The sequence below is a fragment of the Danio rerio genome, chromosome 23 (assembly GCF_049306965.1).
Source record: "Danio rerio strain Tuebingen ecotype United States chromosome 23, GRCz12tu, whole genome shotgun sequence".
Taxonomy (NCBI): Eukaryota; Metazoa; Chordata; class Actinopteri; order Cypriniformes; family Danionidae; genus Danio; species Danio rerio.
The window spans coordinates 10,207,339-10,235,158 of NC_133198.1; the positions used below are offsets into that span (position 1 = coordinate 10,207,339).

Here is a 27,820-nt window from a genome sequence, read left to right on the forward strand (position 1 = left end):
AACACACAAATTGCGCGGGTTGGAAAATCTGAACTATAATAAACATTTGCGCTGCATTAACCAATCAGGAGCTTTCTCTTGTAGGGGCGTGATTATGATGTAGTGCCTGTTGTTGGTGTCCCAAGGGGAAATCCTCTTGCCGACATCGGACAGCAGTTCATCAAACTGGGCTTGGCTCAGTCGGAAGAGCCACTGAAAACCTCCATCATCCAAGTATAGTTTCTGGAGGAGTTTATGAGCTCACAGAGCTAGGTGCACCTCTGAAAGGATCTAGTGCACTCAGACATGACGCCAGACAAATCTATGCTGTTTTTAGCTATCCTAAAGGACATAAACACAGCTATTTTCTCAATAAAATCCATATTAGAAATTTGGCAATGAAGCTAGAGTCATCAGGCAGACGTAAAATTACGTTAGGTGAATATGGCGCACAAATGATGCTCAAAATGTTCACGCATCTATTTACATGCAAATGGCGTGACTTATTCGCAAGTTCTGAGTCTGGTGTGAACAAAGCATTATGCTGCATAAACATTATGCTGGGTAAAAACTGAGTATCGTGTCACTTGCTTTAGTTTACTCACGGGATGTATTCCACCAGTTGAAGTATTCAAACTTTTTAGACGTGTTTCAGGTAAATTCTGCACTTTTGAGACAAATGCATCTTACATTCTGCATAGTTCGTGCTGCATGGCCGAAATGTGCCTCTATTCATGCATTGACTTTGTATGTAATACATTCAATACTAAATTCCACATTTGGTGTAAACCCAGCATTATACTGGGACAATTAAAGTAAAATACAAATATAAAGTTATGTCATTATGTCATAATATTATGTCATAAAATGCATAGTCTTGTTTAATAATTAGTCAGAATATATAAAAATAGATGGATTGGTTTATTGTCTGTGACTGTGACACATACAAGAGATTGACTCAGTGTATTCTCTATTAATCCTTTTCCTTTAAAATATCGCTCCCAAGCAACCTCAACAACTGGGTCCATGAGAAATATATTCAGGGGCTGTGGTGTTACACTAATTAAAATAAAAGACATGTAAAATGAAAAACTTATTAAAGTTAAACTGTAAATTATCATTTCTCAAAAAGAAAAAAAGACATCGGCATCAGCTCAGCCAAAAGAAGTGTCAAAATATTGGCAAAATTCCAATTTTGTGTATCTCTACTATATTTAACAATCTCTACTATATTTAACAATGTCCAAAATAAAAGACAAAATTCATTTTCATTTCTTAGGCATTAAAGTTAATTTATTATAACCATGTTCATTGATTTTTCTGGAATAACTACCTTTTAAAATAACTCTTTCATAAAATAATTCATTGATGTAAAATAAAATTACTTATACCGTGAAATGTGGTCATACCACCCACTCTGAAAGGACAAGGAAAAGTCTCTGAAAAGCACAGCAGCATCTGCCTTCTCTGTCCAGCAGGACACTTGCATCTGCTAGAGGAACGGGAGCACAAAGGACACACGTTTGGGCTTCTGCATCTGGCTGTCATTCAAGAAAATCGAACATTTATCAGCCCACGCGCACTAGTTAGCCTTTAACCTCACTCTCAAACCAGCTTCTTAGAGAGGAAGGAGGAGGAACAGCGTAGCATTTTTGGGTTACTATATTGAGAAAGTGTGCAATGATGCATCCATGTTATCACAATGCTGTTCTTCTAGAATATTTTAAGCCTGAATAAAGAAAAGAAAGCTTTTATTACTGTCACTTTTAAAAGTTTTCTCACCATTTTCATTTTTTCATGTTAAACACAAAGAAACATTCTGAAGAATGTTGGGGGGAAAACAGCCATTGAATTCCATATAGGTTGTTGTTTGTTTGTTTTTACTATGAAGGTCAATGACTTTTACACGGAGAGGAATTTTCATTTCGGATTGGGGGCAGTGAATTTGGGTAGTCTTGATCTTAGTATGTTATATGGAATAAGAGACGATAATGTTTGTAGCTTTAACAAAGATGAAGTAACGGATAAAGTATATCCCGGCAGTTTTTTTTGCAAAATAAACTCCAAAGTAAAGCATGTTGACTGGCAGTAAAGATAATTTGAAGTACCCGGATGAGTCTGTCTTATTAGTTCAGTGGTTGTTATCTCAGAATTATAGCCTGAAATGTCGCGACTGACCAATCAGAATCAAGTATTGCAGGCAGCCATGTAATACATTCATTCTATTCATTCATTTATTTTCTTGTCGCCTTAGTCCCTTTATTAATCCGGGGTCGCCACAGCGGAATGAATCGCTAACTTATCTAGCAAGTTTTTACGCAGCGGATGCCCTTTCAGCTGCAACCCATCTCTAGGAAACATCCACACACACACACACACACACTTATACACTACGGACAATTTAGCCTACCCAATTCACCTGTTCCGCATGTCTTTGGACTGTGGGGGAATCCGGAGCACCCGGTGGAAACCCACGCGAGTGCAGGGAGAACATGCAAACTCCACACAGAAACGCCAACTGAGGCAAGGCTCGAAGCAGCGACCCAGCAACCTTCTTGCTGTGAGGCGACAGCACTACCTACTACATTCAATTAATAAATATTTGTACCCGAATATTAAATTCAGCATTGATTCTTTCATTTTGTCAAAGCCACCAAGTTGTGACCCCACCAGACACACTAGAGGGCACTCTACACATCACATCTGCCACTGAACAGGACTACACATCCCAGATTTATCAGTACCTCACGCATAAGGTTCATGAACTTTGATTACACACACAGCTGCAGATCATTTACACTAATTGCACACACTATATAAGCACCACTTTCAAGCACACCTTTGTTCAGTCTAATATTTTTGTATATTGTGCAATTTCAGCAGTTTCATTGTCTTGCCTAGCCATGTTTTGACCCTTTGTTTTGGTTTACTGTTTATGTTTGTTTTGCCGCCTGCCTTGACCATCCGCCTGTTACACTGACTACTCTATTGGATTATCTGAATAAATTACTAGTGTTAAATATAACAGTCGTTGCAAATGTGTCGAAGCTTCAAAACATTTTGAAACCCATCTCTACAGTAACACCTAGTGGTCAGTTTTATGTATTACTCTAGAACAGCTACAGCAAAGAAAATAATTGATGTATTAAAACCCACTTTGTAGAGTTTTAAAGTGATTAAGTGGAGCGGTGAGAATTCATGACTAGCATACAGAGATAATGTGCTCGAATCCAGGGTGATGCAGTTATAAATATTAGTTTGTAAAGGCTCTGTTCTTGTAGCATGTTTTGTTTTAACATTGGTCTGACATCCGAATGAACACTTTGTGAATCAATATGTCTTGTTTTTGTTCATAAAACATGAAGTAACATTATTGAGATACATCAAATCATAATTTCAGTATTTGTACAAGTCAGGATTCGAACTCGGGCCACGCACAGGGGACACGCATAGCCCACTAAACTACATAAGATTTTTCTGACCCTGTCAGTCAAACGCACATTAACCAGGTCTCGAAACACTTCTGAAATAACCGATGCTTTGAATCACTTTAGTCACGTAACCTGGGTGTTTCGAATCACCTTAATCACGTTATCTGGCTTTTTCGGATCAATCTTTACCTTTGTTGCAACATCATTACCCATTTATATCTGTTTTATTTATCTACGCTTGTATTTTATGATTTTTACACAAACACACTTTCCAACAAAATCCTCTTAACCATTAAGTCATATGGAAAAATTGTATTAATATCGTAATTTTTATAGATTACAAAACGAGTCTTATGTTGTATGGGTATATTTTTGACAATAACTAAAAATACTAAAAATACAAATACAATTAAACCAAAAAAAAAATACAATTATTGATTTTTAAATGCCAAAAATCATTAGCAAATAAGTAAAGATCATGTTCTCTGAGTGCATTTTGTATATTTCCAACTGCAAATATACCAAAGCTCAATTTTTTTATTAGGAATGTGCATTGCTAAGCACTTCATATAGACAACCTTTCGATTTTCTCTATAATCCAGATTTTCAAATATTTTCACCACAGCCAAATATTTCCCAATCCTTACAAAGTAAACATTAATAGAAAGGTTATTTTTTTCAGTATTCATATGATGCATAACTCCCAATTTCATAACAATTGACTGGTTTTGTGGTCCAGAATAACATATCATGCAACCATGGTCCAGTCTATTCCTAGCACTAAATGACTACACCCAATTAAACCCAAACAAAACCCTGCACCAAACCTATCCAAGCCTAATCTGCAGAAACAACATTGGTGTTTTCCTGCGCTTCACTTAGAGATCTTGTGACATGAATAACCAGAAAACAGCATGTGGCTTTTTCTCCATCTACAGGGAGTGGACTGAGATAGACAGCACACGGCTTCCAGCAACACGACTAATGGCTTAAGAAACCCCGCCGTCAGCTTAATTGAAGCAATCGTTCCAAAATCAGGGACGGGAAGAGATAGAGCGTGACAGAGGGAGGGAGTCCGGGGCCTCGTAAACCCTCAGCTGGCACGAGTGGCCCCTGGAGACCGGGCTAGAAGTCGAGCGGAGAGGAGGTTTTCTGGATTTCCCCCCGGTGGTCACTGCGAATCAGTTAACAGGCCGGACACCTGGGAAGCACATCAATGATTAATATGAGCAGAGTCACTCGCAGGACGAGCTCCGCTGGGCTTCAGACACAAGAGATGCTCTGTTCGCTCCGGAATCAATCCAGAGAGATCCAGACGGGCTGATAAAGAGAGCCATCGCTGTGCAGATTCAACGCTTATCTATCGGAGCTTTGATGAGGGCCGATGCTGAATTAACAGACCATTATTCAATAGGGCGCTGCATTAAAAGACTTCCTTGGCATTGACCTTGAACAGCGTGTTGGAGCCAAGGGCAATGAAAACAAAAGTGAGGCTGTCAATATGCGTTTCTTAGATCAATATGGGATTTTAAGATCAGGTTAGCCGATTGACAGAGGATTAGGACAGAGTAATAGTCATTTTTTATGGACCCTTTTCACACCAGGTTTCTTAGCTGGATAAATGTAAGATCACAGTGAATGGGAAAGTAGAACAAATAATTTTTTGACAATCCCATTTGCTGAAATAATAAATGAAAAAGTTCACAATGGTGATGAGGTGTTCAGAAAAAGGAAAAGTGAGACTGATAACACCATCTAGAAGAAAGAACGACATCAAATTTACTGACCTGCCCCATAGATGCTGCATAAGAAACACTTCGCATTAGCCGAAATTTTATTTGGTCCCACTTTATATTAAGTGGCCTTAACTAATATGTACTTACATAGGAATTAATAGATTGTTACAATGTACTTATTGTGTAAATACATGTATTTACTGTGTACTTATGCTTGATTAAATACATGTATGTAATTACATTTGTAATTAACTTTTGTAATTACATTTGTAAATACACTGTTGACCATCCCTTACACCTTAACCCACCCTTAAACCTACCCATGCCACCAAACCTGTCCATAACCCAACCTCTATCCCAACTCAAAAGCACCACAAGTGTTCTCAAATACATTATAAACACAGTAAGTAATTTGTATTTGACTTAAGTACATAGTAGTTAAGGACACTTAATATAAAGTGGGACCTTTTATTTTTTGTAATTTGACCAAAAGATGATATAATACATATGTGAATACATATAAATATACATAAGTTTTTGAAAAAAAATCAAAATATTAAAAACTTTCAAAGATTTAAAGTTACGATGAACGTTAAACATGTCATAACAGTCTTGTGAAAAGTGTCCATTGGCTAAGACACAATTTTCTTTAATAAGAGTTCTATTTGATAAACGTAGGGTAGCATTTGATAATGATTACAAATCAATATTAACTGAATAATAAGATGACATTATGATCATGATAATGGTTATGTCTCATCATAATCAGACATCATTAGACTTGGCATGCTCTGCCGGATGTAAAAATATAAATTTTATGAATTTTGGACCAAGGGTTGAGAAGTTTTAAGCAAAAAAAGTGTACTGAAACACTGCAGCTAACTTTAGACTGTGGTTGTGATAACACACACCAAGTTTGATGTAAATACGTCAATGTATTACGGAGATAACACCTTTAGTCAATTTTCGTAAGCTCTACATTGAATTTGTTCGCAAGTTAATCGAAAACAGTTGGTCTAATCAACTTGAATTCAATAGCTTTTAGTCAGCATGGTCTGTAGATCAATTGTGATTCAATTTTGGTGAAAATCAGAAAAATGACCTAGGACGAGTTGGTTTAAATAGGTTTTACAAAAAATTCAAAATAGCGAAAAACTTGTCATGGATCATCATTGAATCGGCTTGAGCCAAGGAATCAAAATCACTTTAATTGTAGTTCATTCGGTTCAAAAGTTATGGCAGTAAACATAAGTGAAACTTTTGGACAAGTGTTAGTGCTAGAGAGTTTAAGTTTGTCCAAATTTGATGTGGTTGAAGATCAGACTGTTCTCTATCAGTGTGCCAAAGTTTGCGCCAATGGTTCCTAGGGTTGCCACAGACTCCCAAAGCGGAGGAGGAAGAGGAAGAGAAAGAGAAAGAAGAAGAGGAAGAGAAAGAAGAAGCAGAAGAGGAAGAAAAAGAAAAAGAAGAAGAAACCGGAAGAATAAAAATCAGAACCGGAACGAAACAATAGGTTCAATACCTGAATACATTTTTACTTATCAGAAAACAATAAAATCCTGTATATTTAATTAGCATATTTTTCTTTACTGAATTTATCTGTCTGTGCTTGTTGACTGTTTATTATACAAATATTGTGCTTAATAATATAAATATTATACTTATTATGCAAGACATTTTGTGCTCAAATGCTAAACAAATAAAGATTAATTTTTATGCACTCCCCTACAAAATCTTCCCAATCAATCTAAAATGATAGATTTTTAAGAAACATTTATTCAATTCATCTAGTAATATTGTGGTCATGTCGCTATATATACATATACAGTTGAAATCAGAATTTTTAGCCCCCCCTTTGAATTTTTTTTTATGTTTCCCAAATTATGTTGATAACAGACCAAGGACATTTTCAGAGTATGTCTGATAATATGTTTTTCTTTTGGAGAAAGTCTTATTTGTTTTATTTTGGCTAGAATAAAAGTTAAAAAAGGGCTAGAATAAAAGCCAAAATTATTAGCCCCTTTAGTCTATATATTTTTTGATAGTCTACAGAACAAACCATTGTTATACCATAACTTGCCTAATTACCCTAACCTACCTGATTAACCTAATTAACCTAGTTAAGCCTTTAAATGTCACTTTAAGCTGTATAGAAGTGTCTTGAAAAATATCTAGTCAAATATTATTTATCATCATGGCAAAGATAAAATAAATCAGTTATTAGAAATGAATTATTAAAACCATCATGTATTTAGAAATGTGTTGAAAAATCTTCTCTCTGTTAAACAGAAATTGGGGAATGCGACGCGACGCAGTGGCACAATAGGTAGTCGCTCACAGCGAGAAGGTCGCTGGGTCGCTGGTTCGAGCCTCGGCTGGGTCAGTTGGCATTTATGTGTGGAGTTTGCATGTTCTCTCTGCTTTCTTGTGGGTTTCCTCCGGGTGCTGCGGTTTCCCCCACAGTCCAAAGACATGCGGTACAGGTGAATTAAGTAGGCTAAATTGTCTGTAGTGTATGAGTGTGTGTGAATGAGTGTGTGGGGGTGTTTCCCAGAAATGGGTTGCGGCTGGAAGGGCATCTGCTGTGTAAAAACGTGCTGGATAAGTGGTTTATTGCGCTGTGGCGACCCTGGATTAATGGACTAAGCCGAAAAGTACAGACCTATCAAATACAAAAATAAATAAATTAAATTATCAAATAATAATAATAATAATAATAATAAGACATATACATATAAAAAGCTGCCATTGCAATCAAAGGGAGTAACTAAATCATATTTAAATATACATGTACCGTGATATTACCAATCTACATTTTAATATCAATCTACATAATGTTAAATCTAAAATTATGATTTAACTTTTGCTTTTTTCACTGTACGTTACTTGAAATGACCCCTAGCAAGACTTTTAAGTAAAACATTTTTTTATTAAAAATAACATTAAAATCTAAACAACTAAACTAAATAAAGGTTAAGATTATAATAATAAGGGTTTCATATAGGCCGCCCTTGGCTAGAAGCAGTCTGCCAGAATGAAGAAACAAGAGTATAATGCAAATAAAAATAACGGAAACTGGCATACCCTGATAGTAGTCTAAACAGCCACCGGTACAATGCAAGGAGAAGTTTAGCATTCAGTGCACAGCTCTTTCTGTGAGGTCGAAGACAGAGAGCGGACGCTCCCACACTCGCTTCAGCCGCCGGTCATCCCACGATCCCCCTCCTTCCCTCCCGTCCCGACCGAGACCGCAGTCAAAGACGGGGAGGAAGTGAATTCTGGGATGTGCTCTGCATGGAAACGACCGGATGCTTTAACGAGGGAGGAGGCCTGTCAGCTTTCTAATCCCTCACTCCTCCTCAGCCGACGGATGTTAGCCATTCAGTTTAGCCTTTAAGTTGAATGCTACGAGGATCATTAACCTGAGTGTCGACATCAGAGGCAGCTCTGGGGGGGAGCACATTTACTGGATGAGAGAAGGAGTGGAAGAAGGACATAAAGGAATAAGGAAAGAAAGGAAGAGGGAGAATATATATAATAAACACAAAAAAAGGACAGGAAATAATAAAAGATATATAAGGGAGGAAGGAAGATGGATGGATAAATGGAAGGAAAGAATGAAGATGGAAAGGATAAAGAAAAGAAGGCTTCGAGAAGAAAATGAAAATGAAGGACAGGAAAAAGAAAGAAAAGGACGAAAGAAAGAAAGAAAGAAAGAAAGAAAGAAAGAAAGAAAGAAAGAAAGAAAGAAAGAAAGAAAGAAAGAAAGAAAAAAAGAAAGAAAGAAAGAAAGAAAGAGAAAGTAGAGAAATAGAGAAAGTAATAAAACAGAATAAAGGAAAGTCAAATAAAGTAAAGATAGAAGGAAGGAAGGAAGAAAGGAAGGAAGGAGGGAAGAAAGAAAAAGAAGGAAGGAAAGAATAAAGGAATTAGAATGATGAGAAGAAATATATGAGAAGAAAACGAGAACGAAAGACACCAAAAAGTAGTAAAAGAACAAATGGAGAAAGAAAGAAAGAAAGAAAGAAAGAAAGAAAGAAAGAAAGAAACAAAGAAACAAAGAAACAAAGAAACAAAGAAAGAAAATGTAACGGATGAATAGAGAAAAAAAGAACACAGGACAAAGTAAAGAGTTGACTAAAGGAAGAAAGGAAGGAAGGAAGGATGGAAGAAAGGAAGGATGGAAGAAAGAAAGTAATTATGATAAAGAAATAAGGCAGTGAGAAGAAAATGAGAAAGAAAAAAGAAGGAAAGAAGGAAGGAATTAGGATGAAAAAAGAAAGTTATGAGAAGAAAATGAGGATGAAAAACACCAAAAAGTATTAAAAGAAGGAAGGAAGGAAAGAAGAAAGGAAGGAAGGAAGGAAGGAAGGAAGGAAGGAAGGAAAAGTTTAAATTAATAGAAGATGAAAGGAGCAAGAAGTGAAGAAAAAAACAATGGATGTAATGAGGGAAGGAAATGTTAAAATGAAAGGAACAAGGAAAGATTAAAAGAAGAAAATAACAAAAGCAAAAAAAAAAAATAAAAGAAGAAAGGAAGAAATAAAAGATAAAGTAAAGACAGAAAACTATATCAACCATAAAGAAGGAATGGATTGTACAGTAGAGTGACTGATATTAAGCGTGTCTCCTCCTGCAGTGTGTTCACATGTGCTCCTTTAGAACACAAATGCAGAGTATCAGTATAATGCTGCGGCTCTTTAATCTACACACACAGACTCAACTGTGTAAACAGCTGAAGCTACAAAGGCAGCGTCACTCCGCTAATGTATGTGCTCAATTCTCTCAATCTGCACAAATCAGTCTCAAGTTCAAAGTCCAAAAGCGGCTTCCTATTCAAACATTTACACACAAACACACACACACACACACACACACACACACACACACACACACACACACACACACACACAACCTTCTCCATTTATGTCTATGGCTGCATATGCTTCAATTTAATATTACCCTCATATTAAGCCAGTCTGTGAGTCAGAGCTGGTTTAGTTTGCAGCTGTAACTGTAAAATGAGCATATCGTTTTACACTTTCACGCATTAAGACTGAATTTCGCACAGTAAATGGATGCTAATCAAACGTCTTTCTTGTGAAATATGGCTCATTTCCTCCACACGAGCCAGACTGTGGCAACTGTTGGCACGTTGAGAAAACACCTCCTTGAAATCTCCAGCACGTGATGCTTGGAAGCAAAAACAAAAGACGGCGCACAGCTGGCAAAACAGCGTAACTGCACCGGCAGCCAAAAGCAACAGCAAATCCAACAACGGCCCAATCTAGTAGCAGACTCCTGCCGAGCGGAGCAAATGGAGAAGATCCCGGATTTCAAGAAGAGCGGCTGCTAATGCTCACCAGAGAATTGCACAAAATATGAAAAGGACGCTAGTTAAGTTGCGTGGTTATAAGTCACATATTTAGTATGAGCTTTAATTAATTGGCATCCCGTCTGGTGCACATTGAGGCTCATTCTAGCCAAGAACCGCCCACATAGACAGAAAAAAACACCATCTGACTAACATGGGAAGTGGTGGAGCATAGTTTGTTTTGTTTTAATTTGCCATTTAAGGGTGGGCTTATCTGAAGATTTATCACAATAATTGACTGGTGTGGGAAAAATGCATGAAGTGCAGCGGTCTAGGTGAATGGCTGTGATATAACTTGGCATATTAACACTTTAACTGCCTGCTCGAGCAAATGGTTGACCATATGTTTACTGACTAGGTTTCATTGAGAGGAGTACCTAACTTAACCTGATTGGGCCATCTCTACTCCACTAGTTGTCACTAACTCAATCAACAGCACTCGTCAGAACCATAGACTGCTAAAAGATATAGGCTTAGTATCCGTGAGGTCACCTATAGGTTTATGAATAACCCAAAAGAAGCTACCAGTAGGCGTGGCTAACTGTCGCCCTTTTGTTAGCGCGTCATCGCACCAAACGGGGGATACCAAATAAGGGCAAAGAGGTGGAGCCTAAGCGGAGCTAATGACGCATCCTGGCATTTTGCTTAGACTGTCTTTCCTAAAGGAGAAATGTTTAAAACTTCATTATCTGCAACTCGTTTGTGTTATGACCACACGTGCTTTGTTGTACACTGCATCAATAAAGTGTTTAGACTTTTAAAAACACTAAGCCACTAAACATTGTTCTTATGACAGCTTTCTACAGGAAGAAAACGCGAATTACATCCAAATACTTCAGTTAAGGTCTGTGTTAGTAAATGCAGGCACAAAACTGTATGACAACGCTTTAGATGACAGTTCTAGAGCCTACAGCTAATCAATCTGTCAGAATCTGGAGTGAATTACAGGTCTAAAGGAAAATTTAAATGTTAAATAATCATAAACAAAACAAATACATTTATAGAGATCATATATAAGTATATCATTTTACTCACCTGGCAAATGGAGGCCACGTGAACGGTTTATGAAAACAATTAAGTGCACACAGGACACCATATCATCTGATAATTGTTAGAAGTAATTCCAAAAGGCAGCTGTCTGTGTAAAGCCACATAAAACAAAACAAAAATACGATTTATATCTAGAGATCAACGACTAATCAGCCGGAATCAGCTGAGGTGAAGTGACGGTGACCAGCAAGACCTAGCTGTCATTTATAGACTTAATATAACCTAATATAAAGGAAACAGCTGAGTTATAAAAAAATTCACCCCCCTCACAGTTGTCAGTTCATGTTAGCAATATGAACCAAAATCGTTTTTTTGTACCAGGCTGTAAACAAGTTTTTCCTGCTGTAAAGTTGGCCATTTGAACAGTGGGATCAATAGAGATTTGCTCCATATAGAGCCATGACTAGAGGAATTTAGATGAATTGCAGTTTCAGTTTCTTCCATATTGGCTTCCTGAGGGAGAGCGGAAGGTTGCTGCTTGATTACAACATTGCTGCTACCACTGAAGTCAAAAACAAGGAAAATGACTCCTGCAATGTGAATTACTTTTGGTGAAAATTTGCAAGGTAAGCCTATTTTTTTTAATATTACCCTCTAAGAGCCCTAACTTTACAAAGCTATGTTACTTGGTGCCATGAATATTTATATAAATAAATATAAATATTTAGTATGTTTGTAATAATCTTTCAAAAACATGCTTGATCAAATAGTTGATTTGTTACTTTATGGTAAAGGTAGAAAAGCAAAACGAGCAAAAAATGTTTCATATCTTACATTTTTGCTTTTTTTTTAATGGACTGTTTGCTGAGAAATATTTACTTTTGATCATTCACAGAATATATTTGATATAGTTATATAATATAATATAGTTCTGCTTATGAATATGTTTCTCAAACCAGAGCCAAGACTACATTAAGACACAGCATGACACGTACCCAGCCAATCAAATCAATAACATTTATTCATTAATTTTCCTTCTCAATAAAAATATACAATATATTAGTGTCACATGATCCATCAGAAATCGTTCTAATATGCCTAATTATAATTCTCTTTTTTCCTACTCAAGAAACAATCATGATTAAAGGTAAAGGAGATGTTGATCCAATGAATCCATCCTTGCTGAATAAATATATACATTTCTAACTTAATTTAACCTAAATACTTGGAAGTGTATAATGAATTTAAAATATACTGTATTGTATTTGGTACAGTATTCTAATATACTGCAATATTTTGCAATCAAGGTGACACGGTGGCGCATTGGGTAGCACATTGGGTAACTCCCATGATTCTCTATTGTCATCAAAACTACACCATTGTTTGATTTGAAAACATGCAGACTAGCAGCGAAAATACACACCATGCCAATTGTAGACTTTTAATTAACAATGACAATTTTATCGTATCAGTTTGTGCCTGAGTCACATGAATGATCAAGCGCACTGATCCGAAGCAAGAGTGGAAAACTTGATAAGTTCTCATTTTGCAACACCAAACATATGGTTTCATCAACAAAACTTTGCTTTTTCAGAGACTGAAATCTTGGAGAATGCATTACGCTTGTCAAACCCCACTGCAGCTTGTTGTTTTAAGAAAGCTACAAATAAAACCTACTGTACCTATGCCTGCTCACATCTAGTTGAGAGCTGAACAGTGTGAGGCCTAAGTGCAGCTTCAGCTCTTACAGGCCGACTGTGGTTTAAGAGAAAACGCTTGACTATAAATCCAGTTGACATGTATGGAAGCATGAAGAAAAAAATGATGAAGCGATGTGGGGATATCAACATTTTTCAACACACCACAGGCCTTCGTCAGGCAATAAACTGGGCGACGACCAATACACAAACTTCACCATGAGAGGATTGACCTTATGGACTCTGAAACGAGCCAAAACTTTAAAGGGGTAGTTCAACCAAAAATAAAAATAAAAATGTATGGCTTTCCTTTTTAAAGTGGAGCACATAAAGGAAATTACAATGAATAGGGACTAGAGCGGTCAAGTTTTAAAGTTATCATTAAATCAAAATGGACATGCCTTGTTTTTTTATGGGATACTGCAGTGTTTATTATAAATGATTTATCCGGGCACATCAATATTTGTTTAAATTTCCCACATGGTTGGGCTATTTTGGAAATTCAGTATAGTGGAAAGAATGACACAGCCTCAGATTGTGTTTTTTAGGGGAAGGTAATTGTATAATGTACCATTGCCAACACAGGCTTATCTATAGACAAAGAAAGGTAAAAATACATAATTTTACTTGTGTATTGATCCTTGGAATGAATGCTTGGCAACCTACAGTGCATCCGGAAAGTGTTCATAGCCCTTCACTTTTTTCACATTTTTAATGTTACAGCCTTATTTCAAAATGGACTAAATTAATTTATTTCCTCAACATTCTACACACAATAGCCCATAATGACAATGTGAGACCTGTCTTTGGGAATTTTTGCCCATTCCTCTTTGCAAAGCCTTTCAAGCTCTATCAGGTTGGAAGGGAAGCGACAGTGTACAGCCACTTTTAGATCTCTACAGAGATGATCAATAGGATTTAGGTCTGGGCTCTGGCTGGGACACTCAAGGACGTTGTGAAGCCCCTCCATTGATATATTGGAAGATGAACCTTCGCCCAAGTCTGAGGTCAAGAGCACTCTGAAGCAGCTTTTCATTCAGGATGTCTCTGTACATTGCTGAATTCATCTTCCCTTCCGTCCGGCCACTCTACCATACAGGTCTGATTGGTAGATTGCTGCACAGATGGTTGTGCTTCTGTAAGATTCCCCTCTCTACAGAAGAATGCTGGAGCTCAGACAGAGTGACCAGAGTTATTGATCACCTCCCAGACTAAGGTCCTTCTCCCTCGATCACTCAGCTTAGATGGCCGGCCAGCTCTAGGAAGATTCCTGGTGGTTCCAAACATCTTCCACTTATGGGTGATGGAGGCCACTGTGCTCATTGGAACTTTCAGAGCAGCAGACATTTTTCTGTAACCTTCCCCAGCCTTGTGCCTCGAGACAATCCTGTCAATTCCAGACAATTCCTTTGTCTTCATGCTTGGTTTGTGCTTTGCCATGCACTGTCAACCCTGGAACCTTATATAGACAGATGCATGCCTTTTTAAATCATGTCCAATTAACTAAATTTACCACAGGTGAAAGGCCAATTAAGCTGCTGAAACATCTCAAGAATGATCAGTGGAAACAGAATATACCTGATCTCAATTTGTGTAGAATTTAGAGAAAATAAATTAATTTAATCCATTTTGGAATAAGGCTGTAACATAAAAAAAGTGAAATAAGTGAAGCGCTATACTTCCCGGATGCACTGTATTTGGACTATAGAATAATAATATATAGACTCACTCAACATTGCATATCCTGCAATGTAAAAATCCCTTACATAGGAGATTTTGAGTTTTGGGACTGCATGTTTTATACTGCACAGCCATATTACACACAAAAAGAAAAACATTACAAAACATCTCTTTAACATAGAGATGCATGAGCAGTTGTTTTTACATTTTTACCACATTAGGACCTTGATTCCTAATGACAGCATTCAAGCGGATTGGAAAAAGCGCTAAAAATAAAAGGAATAAGATTCATCGCAGTTTTCCAGCAACTCTTCATCTCCAGAAGAGTTGTTTGTTCCCTCAGAGCCTCCATGTGTGTGTGTGTGTAATGTTTAACAAGCTCTGGCTGGACACTGCAGCCTTTTTCCATCACTGCGTCTAACTACAGCAAAATAAAGAGAGATTTGTGGTGTTCGGAGTGAAAGTTTACCTTGGGCTGACGTGAATGGTCCTTCTGAGGAGGTCTAGCTGTTTTGCATGGTGTCAGCGCAGTCCCACTCCTAACTAATGCAGTAAAAACCAACTCTACTAGCACCCCAGCCATTAGCTTCTGCACTTAACACAGGCAATTATGCATGCCTTTAAACAGTGTTTTTGTGTTTGAAACACCTGACAGTGAAAAGTGCTGTGTGCATGCTTCAGCTTTTGACATATGGACATATGATGAGGTCCATTAGGACTTCCTGTGGCTGTCAGTCTGTGAAGTATAAGTGGAAAAATATGGCCTGGTCAGAATTGCTCCAGTAATACACTAGCTAGTGTTGTCATGCTGAATGACATATTTCTATGTCCCAATTGATAGTATGTTGAAAACAGTAAGTCAAAGGTTGACAGCGTCGTATGCTGTTCCCAGGGGATTTTTAAACTATGAGTTTGTGCAGGGTTTTGAGCTAATATTAGCTACAACTGCACATGGAAATGGAGTTTGTGACTTTTTTTCAGTTGTATAAAACTGACAAGAAAACTCAATTCAAGGCTAGCAAAGCACACTGAAAAAAAACCTCTCAAGATTTACTTTAAAACACCCTCGTAACAATTTGCACGAACAAATTTCAAGTAAATTTTATCAGGTAAAATTAACTTGTCAATAACATGTACATTTTACTTAATGTTTAACCTAACAACCCTTAATTAATGAACTAAAAGTTAATCCATTTTCTTTATTTTTGATTTTATATATATTATTTAAATGAACCAGATAATGTCAAGTTCTTGTTTTAGCAGAAGGAACATTGCTTTTATCAATTTAAATAGTCATATTAGTGAGTCTAATAATCTGATTAGTACATTTTGTGTAACTTTGTTTAATTAAGACATGCATTTCCACTTGGAATGTGCTATATTACTTTATTTTAAGTAAATTGAACCCAAGAGCAAATTTACTTTAAAAATGCGTACTGATCTCAGAGCTTGTGTTAGCACAGCTATGGCTCTCTGAGTAAGTCTTAAACATTAATGCTGATATTAAAAATGCCAAGACCCAACGCATTAGTGCTGTTCCTCTGGAAGGTGGTAAAACTGAAAAAACATACTCAAAACTCTTTTTAATCTTCAAACTAATTAAGACTAAACTCTAACAAGTCTTTCTCTCAAATTTAATCATCTAAGATTGCTTTTATTTCCAAAACATTCCCCTCTTACCTCAAATTACATCCATTATTAAAACTTACATTATACTAGGTTTACAATGATTAAAAAATATTTAAATATTACAAGTAAATTAATATTAATATGTAACTTTTTCCACTCATTTCATTTATTACATGAAGATATTGTGTAAATATTAAATTTATTAAATTTGACTACACTTAAAAGTCATTTCTTTTGGTGCAGTTTGTCAATTTGTAAATATTCAATAATAATTATTAATATAAATATAAATATAAATAATAATAATAATTATTATTATTATTATTATTATTATTATTATTATTTTTGTTATTATAATATTATTATTATTATTATATATTGTTATAATTAATTTTATGTATCATTTATTTATATAATTTTATACATAAATGATGCCTTTCTGGACACCCAAGGTCACCTTACAACAATCTTTTCAGCTTAGTCCCATTATTAATCAGGGGTAGCCACAGCGGAATGAACCACCAACTTATTCAGAATATGTTTCACGCAGTGGATGCCCTTCACTGGGAAACACCCATACACACTTGTTCACACACATACATTATCAGCTTACCCAATTCACCTATACCGCATGTCTTTGGACTGTGGGAAAAACCGCAACGCCCAGAGGAAACCCACGCCAACACAGGGAGAACATGCAAACTCCTCACACAAATGCCAACTGACCCAGCCAACGCTTAAACCAGTGACCTTCTTGCTGGCGACAGCGCCCATCAACAAACATACTCAAACAAATTATTAAAACAATTAATAAAAAATAAAACATTGTCAGACAAAATTTTAAATAGATGAGAGAAGTTGAAGTATAAACACATGGTAAGTATTACATAGCATGATAAAGTATAGTCATAGGAAAGCCCTCTTAAAAAGATGGGTCTTAACACAAGATTTAAAAGTGTGAAGACTATCACTGCTGCTTGGGTCCAAGGGAAGCGAGTTCCATAGCCGAGGAGCCACAGAGCTAAAATATCTGGCACACATTGTGCTCAATCGAGTGTGAGGTGGCACCAGGGAGAAAGAGTTGGCTGATCTAAGAGGGTATAAATATGGAGAAGTTCGGTAAGATATTCAGGAGCAAGATTGTGAAGTGCCTTGTGAGAAGTAAAATTGTAAAGTCAACACGAAACTTTCTGAAAGCCAGTAAAGCTGATCATTCAAACGAGCTGATTTGATGTTTACATTTGTAATTATGTATTTTTTAGGACTCTTTCAGATTACATACAGTAATTCATATTAATGTCTTTACTGTCTCGTTTGATCAATTCAGTGCATTCTTGCTAAATGAAAATACTGTCAACAACAACGGCATATTGAGTAATAACTGTGCATCATTAAATCACAGAAGAAACAGACTGTCCAATCATAAGGCTGCACTCCCTTGGTCGTTTACTGTAAGCATCTAGGTCATATGTGCACAGTTAATATGTGCATTCCTTAAAAATAATATACTCATCTCTCAGCACAACAAGACATATGGACAAAGAACATGAATATCCTGAGAGGATGTGCGCATGAAGCAAAACAGATGTCAGCGATCATTGGGAATATATGATGTGTGTATGCTTTCAAAGCCTAGCAATGTCATCGGCCTCCCATTAGCATGACATACTTTTTAGGGCTGAGCGATATGACAAAAATCTCATACCATGATATAAGACATCTCAAATCCCAATAACAATTATTATAATGATATATTACCTTTTCTGCAAATTTACTGAATAATGTATTGACTACACATTATTATTAGTTATTTTTATTATTATTAGTTTAACTAAACATTATTATTACCAACTAAACTAAATGTGATGTTTACAGTATTTGTGGTTTATATGTGATTACCGCTCTTACTTTATTCAAAATTCTTTCAGAAAATAGACTATAAATATAAATATTAAGGACATTTATAACATAAAATAATACAAAATAATACATAAAAATGCAATCATTGTACTTTCAAGCTATAATCTTGAAATATAAACTTGTCTCCCTATTCTGTTATTTACATTTCTTTGATTACAGTATAATACTGTATTCATCGAAATGCTAAAAAAATGACCTTCCCTAAAAAAAATTATACCCTGTAGCTTTTCAAGATTTGATTGATTTCATGGTGGTAATTCCCAGAAATTAGCAGACAACTTTGCAATAAAATATTATATTTATATATCCAGTTGAAGTTAGAATTATTAGCCCCCCTTTGAATTTTTTTAAAACACAGATTGTCGTAAAACTCGTCACAGGTAAACATTTTCTCTCATTAACTGAAGGAAAAGAGTTAAACAAAATCATTTAGCGATTTCATGAACATCATAATACCAGCCATAGGCCTACATGTAAAGCACAAATGATGTCCTTCAATTCGGTCACGTCCGGCAGCCATCATCCTTGAACCAATCTCCAATCACTGAACCAATCCTTGAACCAATCATTGTAAGCTGCTTGCTTTTCTGTCTGTTCCATTGTTCTGTTTGCTCACACTATTTTTGCAGTCTGAAGCGCGTCAAACGCACAAAACGCCCAACCTGCACAACAGGATGGCTAATCTTTGCATTGCCTTCACATGTAAATCACTCGTGGTTCATCTGAGTCTGCTTACTGCACACACAGGCTGCATGTAATTTCTTGTTTGTGAGGGCACAGGTGAGACATCATTTTTCGAGAGACACTCAAATACATCACGTGTGCTGCGTATACGACGCCTATAAGTTATGTAAAACAATAAATTGCAAACTGACATAAATATATTTTCATGATATGGTTTGGAATTGGATGCTTTATGAGATTATTTAGTTTTTTTGCAATTATTTTGCGTTTAATTAAGAATTTAAAGGATCGCAAAAATGTGTGACTTTTTGTTGATTTTGCGTTGGATTCAGCGATCGCGGAACCGCGAATAATATGAAATGACAGACTTTTTTTCCATCAGTATACACATTATCCATCCCAGTCTACTTGGAAATACATGCATAGGCCTACATTTTTGTGAAACATCTGGGTACGTTTCGTACATTTCGTTGCATTGTCATACAAATCACCAATCGTGAATCACTCACCTTTCCCTAAACCAAACCAATAGTTTTTGAAGGCAAACGTAATAGAAAAGTTCACTGCGGTCTTGCAATTCTTGGATATTCTGAGACATTAGACACTTTTCCAGAGTCCCAGCAATGGACCATTTTGATGGGCCTAACTCTTGCCAAAAAAGAGGATTAACCTTAACCTTAGACTTAAAACGTAAAACCCTCCAAAACCTTAGACTTAAAACCCTCCATGTTTCAAAGAGTGGATGGGTGAATTGTATCAAGTCGTTTATCTCGAGAGGATACGCTCCTTGGAACCAAAATCTCAACACTAATTTCAAACTATTTATCAATCAGGATTTCCTTAAAGCTAATTAGTGCTATGCCAACAATTTATTGGAACAATTGATCATACTCTGATAATTACATTTGAACATTATGATTGCTTTGATTGGCGAATACCCCCATTTGTTTGTTATTTAGTCCTTTTCATTTATTAAATTACTTTATTTTTATTTTCTGATTTATCATAGGGGTTGCTGTGTTTATACAAGTGAAATTTCTTTGTGCTGTTTTTGTATTTAAAATTTCACTGCGACTACTGTAAGTATTTTTAACCTTGATTTTGCAACCCGAGGGCTCTGAATCACAAGTACAACTGAATACAAGCTGAGCTACTGAGAGCAAACTGACCAGAAAAGTTGTCCATATGGAGATAGATAGATAAGGTAAAAATATTTATAAATATTACAAATCACCTGTGTTGGGAAAGCTACTTGATTTTTTAAGCTAAGCTATTTGCTATTTTCCTTTAAATGTAGCTTAACTAAACTAAAAGCTACCCTCTGGGAATAGTAGCAAGCTAAGCTAAAAGATACTTGGGAAAAGTAGCTTTTGATTTTCATTTTTAAATCAAAATCAAACTTTTTTTAAATCAAACTTAAATCCTCTTCAATTATATCTTAGTGATCAAGAAAACTGTCAATAAAACATATTTACTGCAAATAATATGCTGTAGCAAACAAAAACTATATATAGTATATAGTATAAACCAGGTGTTACACATTTAAAATACTATAGTAATTTATAGTAAAGGGAAATCTTTAGGAATAAGCATTATATTTATTTATATATATATATATATATATATATATATATATATATATATATATATATATATATATATATATATATATATATATATATATATATATTTACAACTTGTCATTTGTGAATTACACTACATAATGTAGTATCATTACTAACTATCATGAACTAATAGTAATTACCACAGTATACTTTACCCTTTACTGCAGTAAACTATATATATAGGTTATACCTCAATAAATCAATGTGAGTACTTCACTTTAGTTCATAAACATTATAGTACTTACTATTACCCTTATTCTCCACGTACGAGTGGGCGCAGCCATTCAAATATTTTTGGCTCAAGACTTCCGGTCTCATTCACTTCCATTAGTTTTTAGACATTAAAAATAGCTCACTTTGCTGCTTGATGTTGCAAACTAATATTTCTTATTATATTATTCTATTTTGTCTATACTGTCATGCAAACACTTCTTTGTAGAGCAAGTAGTTTAACCGTTTTCTGCCCTTCATTATTCCTAGTCATAGGCAACTGAATTGGAATTATGAGCAAAGCATCAGAATTAAAGATATTACGTCTTAACGTGTACTTCTTAAGGGTACAGTATTGTCACAAGGAATCCTGCTTCAGAAATAACTCCTCTCCCTCAGTCATCTTTCCATCAAGCTAATTTCTCATGTTGGCCTAACTGGTTGGACCAGAGCGACCAGAGCGAGAGGTGGCAATAATGCACCAAAGAGTTTGTTGTCAACCACTGTGGGAAGAAGAAGAAATCGTCATCATCATATGGATTTACATTCATCACCCAGACAACGGCCTCACAGCTCTGTGAATGCCGATGCTGTCACTTAATAATCTGCGATCAGTAATTATAGCTTGTGTGGACGTTACTATTCTACTTGACTGTTGAGAAATCTACTGAGAAATGTAGTTAAGCTATAAGCGTCATTACTTGTAGCAACGCTACTGCCAAAAAGCTCCTACACACCGGGACACTCTCGTTTGCGTTTATTGTCAGCGTGTTACGAGACATTTTTCCATATTTAAACCCTAGCGATTTTCCCTGTCGTCAAGCAGAAGAGTGTGCAAAATCATTCCTTGACGTTAAATGCAGCTACACAACTTTAAGCGTCCGACACCCGCTTGTAACACAGAAGTAGAGGAAGAGAGGAAGCTCACACGCTTGTTGTTAAAGTTACTTGTGACTCGAACCAGCAAAGATGGTTCAAGTAGCAGCTCCAGCTCTAGTGATGAAGAAATGATTATTATTCACAAAGCAATAAGCAGCTCCACATTCTTATTGTCTCTGGGCATCTTCTTCAATGTGCGCTCGCATTCACAGTTTTGCGCTTGAGCGCCTCAAAGTGCTGTTTACTGTAACTTTAGCAGCTCCATGCACGTAAACAAAAGTGTTGATCTGATTGGTGGAGAAGGTTTTAATGCGGTGCGTCAAAAAAAAAAAAAAAAACGAGCATGAGGCATTTTTTTTTAATTATGCTTTTGCGCCTGCCGTTTTGTGCTCTGGTGTGCACGATCAAATTGACGCCCTTTATTTAGTCACGAGGCTTTAAACGTCGAAGGAAAACGCAAGCAAAAACATCTCTGTGTGCATGGGCCTTAAGGGCCTACTCAGACTATGCCATCCGTACCGTGCCCAGGCCCGTTTCCCGGATCGTTTGAGAAGTGTGAGTGCGCTGAATCGGGCTCAAGCACGGTTCACTTGGCCGGCCCTGGCCCGGTTGGAAGAGGTGTATCTGAGCGCGGTTCACTTGGGCTTTGGCATGGTACGCTTGCGTGTGAGTGCAAAACGCGCCAAAGCCCGAAACTGAAAGCGAGACGTGACTTTTAAGGGACTGTTTCATATGAATTTTTTTAATCATTCTTACTGTTCAGTGAACGCAAACTGCCGTAGTTTATTAAAGACGAGAACTCCTCACAGCACGACAGCTGCGCGGCTTCAGCAGACCTCCTCATTCCTGCAGCACGAGAGCTTTATGATTATGAGCGCCAAAAGTGGAGGATCTGTTCAGCGAAATATCTAACTGCATGTCACCGCATCCCTAAGGACTGTTTGGCGAAATATTTGACTGCATGTTACTGCATAACAAACGACTGAAACTATATAACTAGAGAAATCTCCACTGTGCTGCTGAGTGAGAGAGCGCTTCTCACTGAACAGTGCAGCAGCGCTGACGTAAGCGTGCCGAGGCCCATTTGTGGTGTGAGTGCGGGCCGTCGGGGGAGACGGGAGGGGGGACAAGCGTGCTTTGGCCCGGTTCGAGGCAACTGTACCTAGTGTGACTACGACCTAACACTGCAAATCACAGATATGGTTAGGTTGTTATGTAGTATTAATTTGCTGTTCTGCAAAGAACTGCATGAAAAAAAATTCTTTATTTGTTGATAATATGTCCTTAATATCATAATATGTAATATGTGTAAATATCATTAGTGTGAAAAGGAATAAACGTGGTCATCATACTGCCCCATATTTACCTATAGAAACAGCAGTCAATAAAAGTGTACTATATGCTTAAGTACTAATTTGCCATTTCATCTAAATGTAGGGCAAAGCACTTAATTCCAATGAGCCTCTGCTGATATTGTCATAGCAGAGCTCTACTTCAACACTACGTCAACACTACTTACTCAATTGTAACCGTAACACACAAACAGTGCAGAGACATCGCTGCTGTGGCTGAAGATAACAAGCTTCCCAGTGGTCAAAACATAGTTTTCAGTGACTTCCTCTTTACTGACCAGAAGCTGGAACAAACAACAACCCGAGTCCTCAGCCAACTTCTCCGCTTAATTACAAGGCTCAGCAGTTTAGGCCATGAAAATCCTTCTCCTTGCTTTATTTTTCCCTCTTCCACTATAACACTAAAGTCAGTGAGTGGATCTTTCAGGGAAGGGTTCACTTCTCATGGTCCAGCAAAAGCCAAGCGGTAAACACAGTAATTTAAAGGCACTCTTCTGCTTGAGTGTGATCCTCGGGATTGAGAAGGCCTTGACTTCTCTGTGTAGGAGGATGGAGGAAAAAGCAACTCTTTGCATGCACGTAATGATGACATTTAATGTGTCTATATGTAAAGGGCTTGTGTAATTAATTCTGGTAGGGACACACTGAGTTGATTACTGACTAATGAGATCACTCAGTAACTGTGCTAAATAGATGCTATTGATTATTGCTCGACTACTGTAGTTGTACAATACAGACCATGCTTATTCCTAGAATTGGGATGTGATTTTGTCAGTCTGATTGCTGGTTGATGACGCAAAAAGATGGTTTAAATGGGGTCTGAGTTGTCCACTTTTGACAACCTCCAGAGGTATTTAAAAACACTGGAATAAATTTAATTAAATGGTTATATTTACCAATAGGAATAATAAGAACTTGGTAGTTGAATTAAAAAATTAAATTAACCTTCCATCTACTTGTAAACCAATTGACCAAAACATATCTGAAATAAAATAAAATAAAATAGATAAAATTAAATTAAATTAAATTAAATTAAATAAAATTAAATACAGGGCCAGGTGAAGTGGTAGTGCAGTGGGTAGCACGTTCACAGCAAGAAGGTCGCTGGTTTGAGCCTCAACTGTGTCACTCGACATTTCAGTGTGGAGTTTGCATGTTCTCCCTGTGTTGGTGTGGGTTTCCTCTGGGTGCTCCGGTTTCCCCCACAAGTTTAAAGACATGCTGTACAGGTGAATTGGGAAAGCTAAATGTCCATAGTGTATGTGTGTGGATGAGAGTGTATGGGTGTTTCCCAGTGATGGGTTGCCACTGAAGGGGGCATCTGCTATGAAAAACATATGCTGGATAAGTTGGTGGTTGACTGCGATGTGGCGACGTCAGATTAATAAAGGGACTAAGCCGAAAAGAAAATGAATGAATGAATGAATGAATGAAAATACAGATGGAACTAGCTTCAGAGAGTCTATTTTAAAATAAACAAAAATCTAATCAAATCAAATACAATACAGGTGCAAAAAGCTTCAGAGATTATATAAAATAAAATAAAATAAAATAAAATAAAATAAAATAAAGATAAGATAAGATAAGCTACGATAAGATGAGATAAGAAAAGATAAGACAAAACAAAACAAAACAAAACAAAACAAAACAAAACAAAACAAAACAAAACAAAACAAAACAAATAATGCAAAATAATGCAAAATTGTGAATGTTTATATGCAGGCAGTTAAAAATGATCCACAAAATTTTTTTGAAAAGGTCAAATGTAAGCTTAACTTTGAACATTTGAAAGTTTAAAATTGGTGACTAGTTATAAAGTGATGGAACTGACATTATATATGTTATATTACATTATATATATATTATTTAACAGAAACAATTAATCAATTGATTTGTTGTGATTTATTCACAAAAAAATATTGGAATTCAATGTCCTGCCAAAATTAATTTGATTTAGTTTAATTTATTTAATACTATTTTTAAATCCTTAATGTTTAAGTAAATTTATGCATCACAAAATAATAATAATGTACAGAATGAATAGGGACATTAATCTTTAGATTTTTTTTTAAAAAGTGTTATTTAATTTTTAGTGGCTTTAAGTGTTAGATAACAGCTAAAACATGAATGAACAAAATGTAAATTAAATGTAGAAACTAAAATGTAAAAACAAGTGAAACAAATTTTATAAAAATTAAAAAAAACTATATCCACTGGTAGCTGTTATTGTTGTAACATATTGTGTTTCACCTTCCTAGTACACATATCTGTATCATGTTTATGATTCCTTAAGTAGTAAATGACCCCTAATAAACACGATTTCCATGACAAAGATAATACACTGAGTAGATAAATAGACAAACGGCCTTGACTACTGTTATTGTTAGCAGGACATGGAATGCAAGTTAAATTAGATTACAATATTTTGACAAGGTCTATTTGAAACAGACAATCTCTCACACACATACACACTTTTACGAGCAGACATCCCAGAAAATGAAACAGCCTGCAAATCAAATGAAAGAGTACATAACCATGATACAAGCATGATGACAGAGCGCAGAAATCCAGTCTAATTGTATCAGCAGAACAGTGCTGTCACTATCCCATAATAATGACACACTGCAGATTCATGGAGACCCAGGGAAATGCTTACAAAACCCGCTTTATGCTTCTTGCCCTCAAGGCACGGGCCTGGCACAGGAACGCATCATTTCATCATTTATGAGCATGTTTAGTTTAATTTCTTGTCAGGAAATCCATTAACTTTTTCACCCGTCTGTGTGGGATGCAACTAATTCAGCAATAAAACCGAAACAGTAACACCCTGAAGACAGAGAACGAAGCTTCAGCCAAGGCTGACACATGCCAAGCGTAAGCAACATGATAACAAGATTTTCATTTGTTCTTTAATCTGTTTCAATTAGAGCTGTCTAAAGATTAATCAAGATTGATCACATGCAAAATTAAAGCTTGCATTTACATAATATATTATATGTGTACTGTACATATTTATTTTGTATGTACAGTGGGGAAATAAATATTAAACAAATAAAATGTATTTCTTAAATTGCCATTGACTTGAAATTTTCACCAGATGTTGATAACAAACAAAGAAATATATACAGTTAGGTTCATAAATATTTGTATATCGACACAATTCCAACATTTTTGGCTCTATACACCAACACAACTGAATTGAACATGTGCTTTAACTGCAGACTTTAATTTATGAGTATTTCTAATCTAAAATCAGGTGAATGCTGTAGGAAGTACAACGGTTTGCTTATGTGCCTCCCACTTGTTAAGGGTCCAACATTAATAGGACAAAATAATAATCATAAATCAAATTTTCACTTTTTAATACTAGGTTGCAAATCTTTTGCAGTCAATTACAGTCTGAAGTCTGGAATGCACAGACATCACCAGATGCTGGGTTTCATTCCAGGTGGTGCTGTGCAAGGCCTCTACTGCAACAGTTTTCAGTTCCTGCTTGTTCTTTAATCTGTTTCAATTAGAGCTGTCTAAAGATTAATCACGATTGATCACATGCAAAATTAAAGCTTGCATTTACATAATATGTTATATGTGTACTGTACATATTTATTTTGTATCTACAGTGGGGGAAATAAATATTAAACGAATAAAATGTATTTCTTAAATTGCCATTGACTTGAAATTTTCACCAGATGTTGATAACAAACAAAGAAATAAATACAGTTAGGTCCATAAATATTTGTATATCGACACAATTCTAACATTTTTGGCTCTATACACCAACACAACTGAATTGAACATGTGCTTTAACTGCAGACTTTAATTTGATGGTATTTCCAATCTAAAATCAGGTGAATGCTGTAGGAAGTACAACGGTTTGGCTATGTGCCTCCCACTTGTTAAGGGTCCAACAGTAATAGGACAAAATAATAATCATAAATCAAATTTTCACTTTTTAATACTTGGTTGCAAATCTTTTGCAGTCAATTACAGTCTGAAGTCTGGAATGCACAGACATCACCAGACGCTGGGTTTTTATTTCTGTTGGTGCTCTACCAGGTCTCTACTGCAACAGTCTTCAGTTCCTGCTTGTTCTTAAGGCATTTTTCCTTCTGTTTTGTCTTCAGCAAGTGAAAAGCAAGCTTAATCGAAGTCAGGTCAGGCGATTGACTTGCATAACATTCCACTTCTTTTCCTTTACAAACTCTTTGGTTTCTTTGGCAGTATGCTTTGGGTCATTCTCCATCTGCACTGTGAAGCACCATCCAATGAGTTCTGAAGTATTTGACTTAATATGAGCAGATGATATTGCCTGAAACAATTTAGAATTCATCAGCAGTCACATTATAAATAAATACAAGAGAACCAGTTCCATTCACAGCCATTCACGCCATGTCACTACTGCCGCCATGCTTCACTGCTTATCATAAGCAGTTATTTTCCTACTCCATGCTCTTCTCTTCCCATCACTCTGGTATAAGTCGATCTTGATCTCATCTGTCCATAGGATGTTGTTCCAGCAATGTGAAGGCTTTTTTAGAACTCTATTCTGGCCTTCCTGTTTTTGAGTCTCACCAATGGTTTACATCTTGTGATGATACCTCTATGTATTCACTCCAGTGAAGTCTTCTCTTGAT

The 27,820-nt window shown here is 36.2% G+C and overlaps 1 protein-coding gene across 10 annotated transcripts in view; it reads right to left on the reverse strand.

The window, feature by feature from the left end:
• The window catches only part of plxnb1a (plexin b1a), a 188,160-nt gene that overhangs the window by 135,564 nt on the left and 24,776 nt on the right, over nt 1-27,820 (reverse strand). For 2 of the 10 annotated variants that reach the window (XM_073939840.1, XM_073939839.1), the window contains exon 1: nt 8,231-8,534. The exons of the other annotated variants lie outside the window; for them this stretch is intronic. The gene's annotated coding sequence lies outside the window, so the exon portion shown is untranslated. Of the gene's footprint in view, nt 1-8,230; nt 8,535-27,820 lie in introns of those variants that run through there. 10 annotated transcript variants of the gene reach the window in all.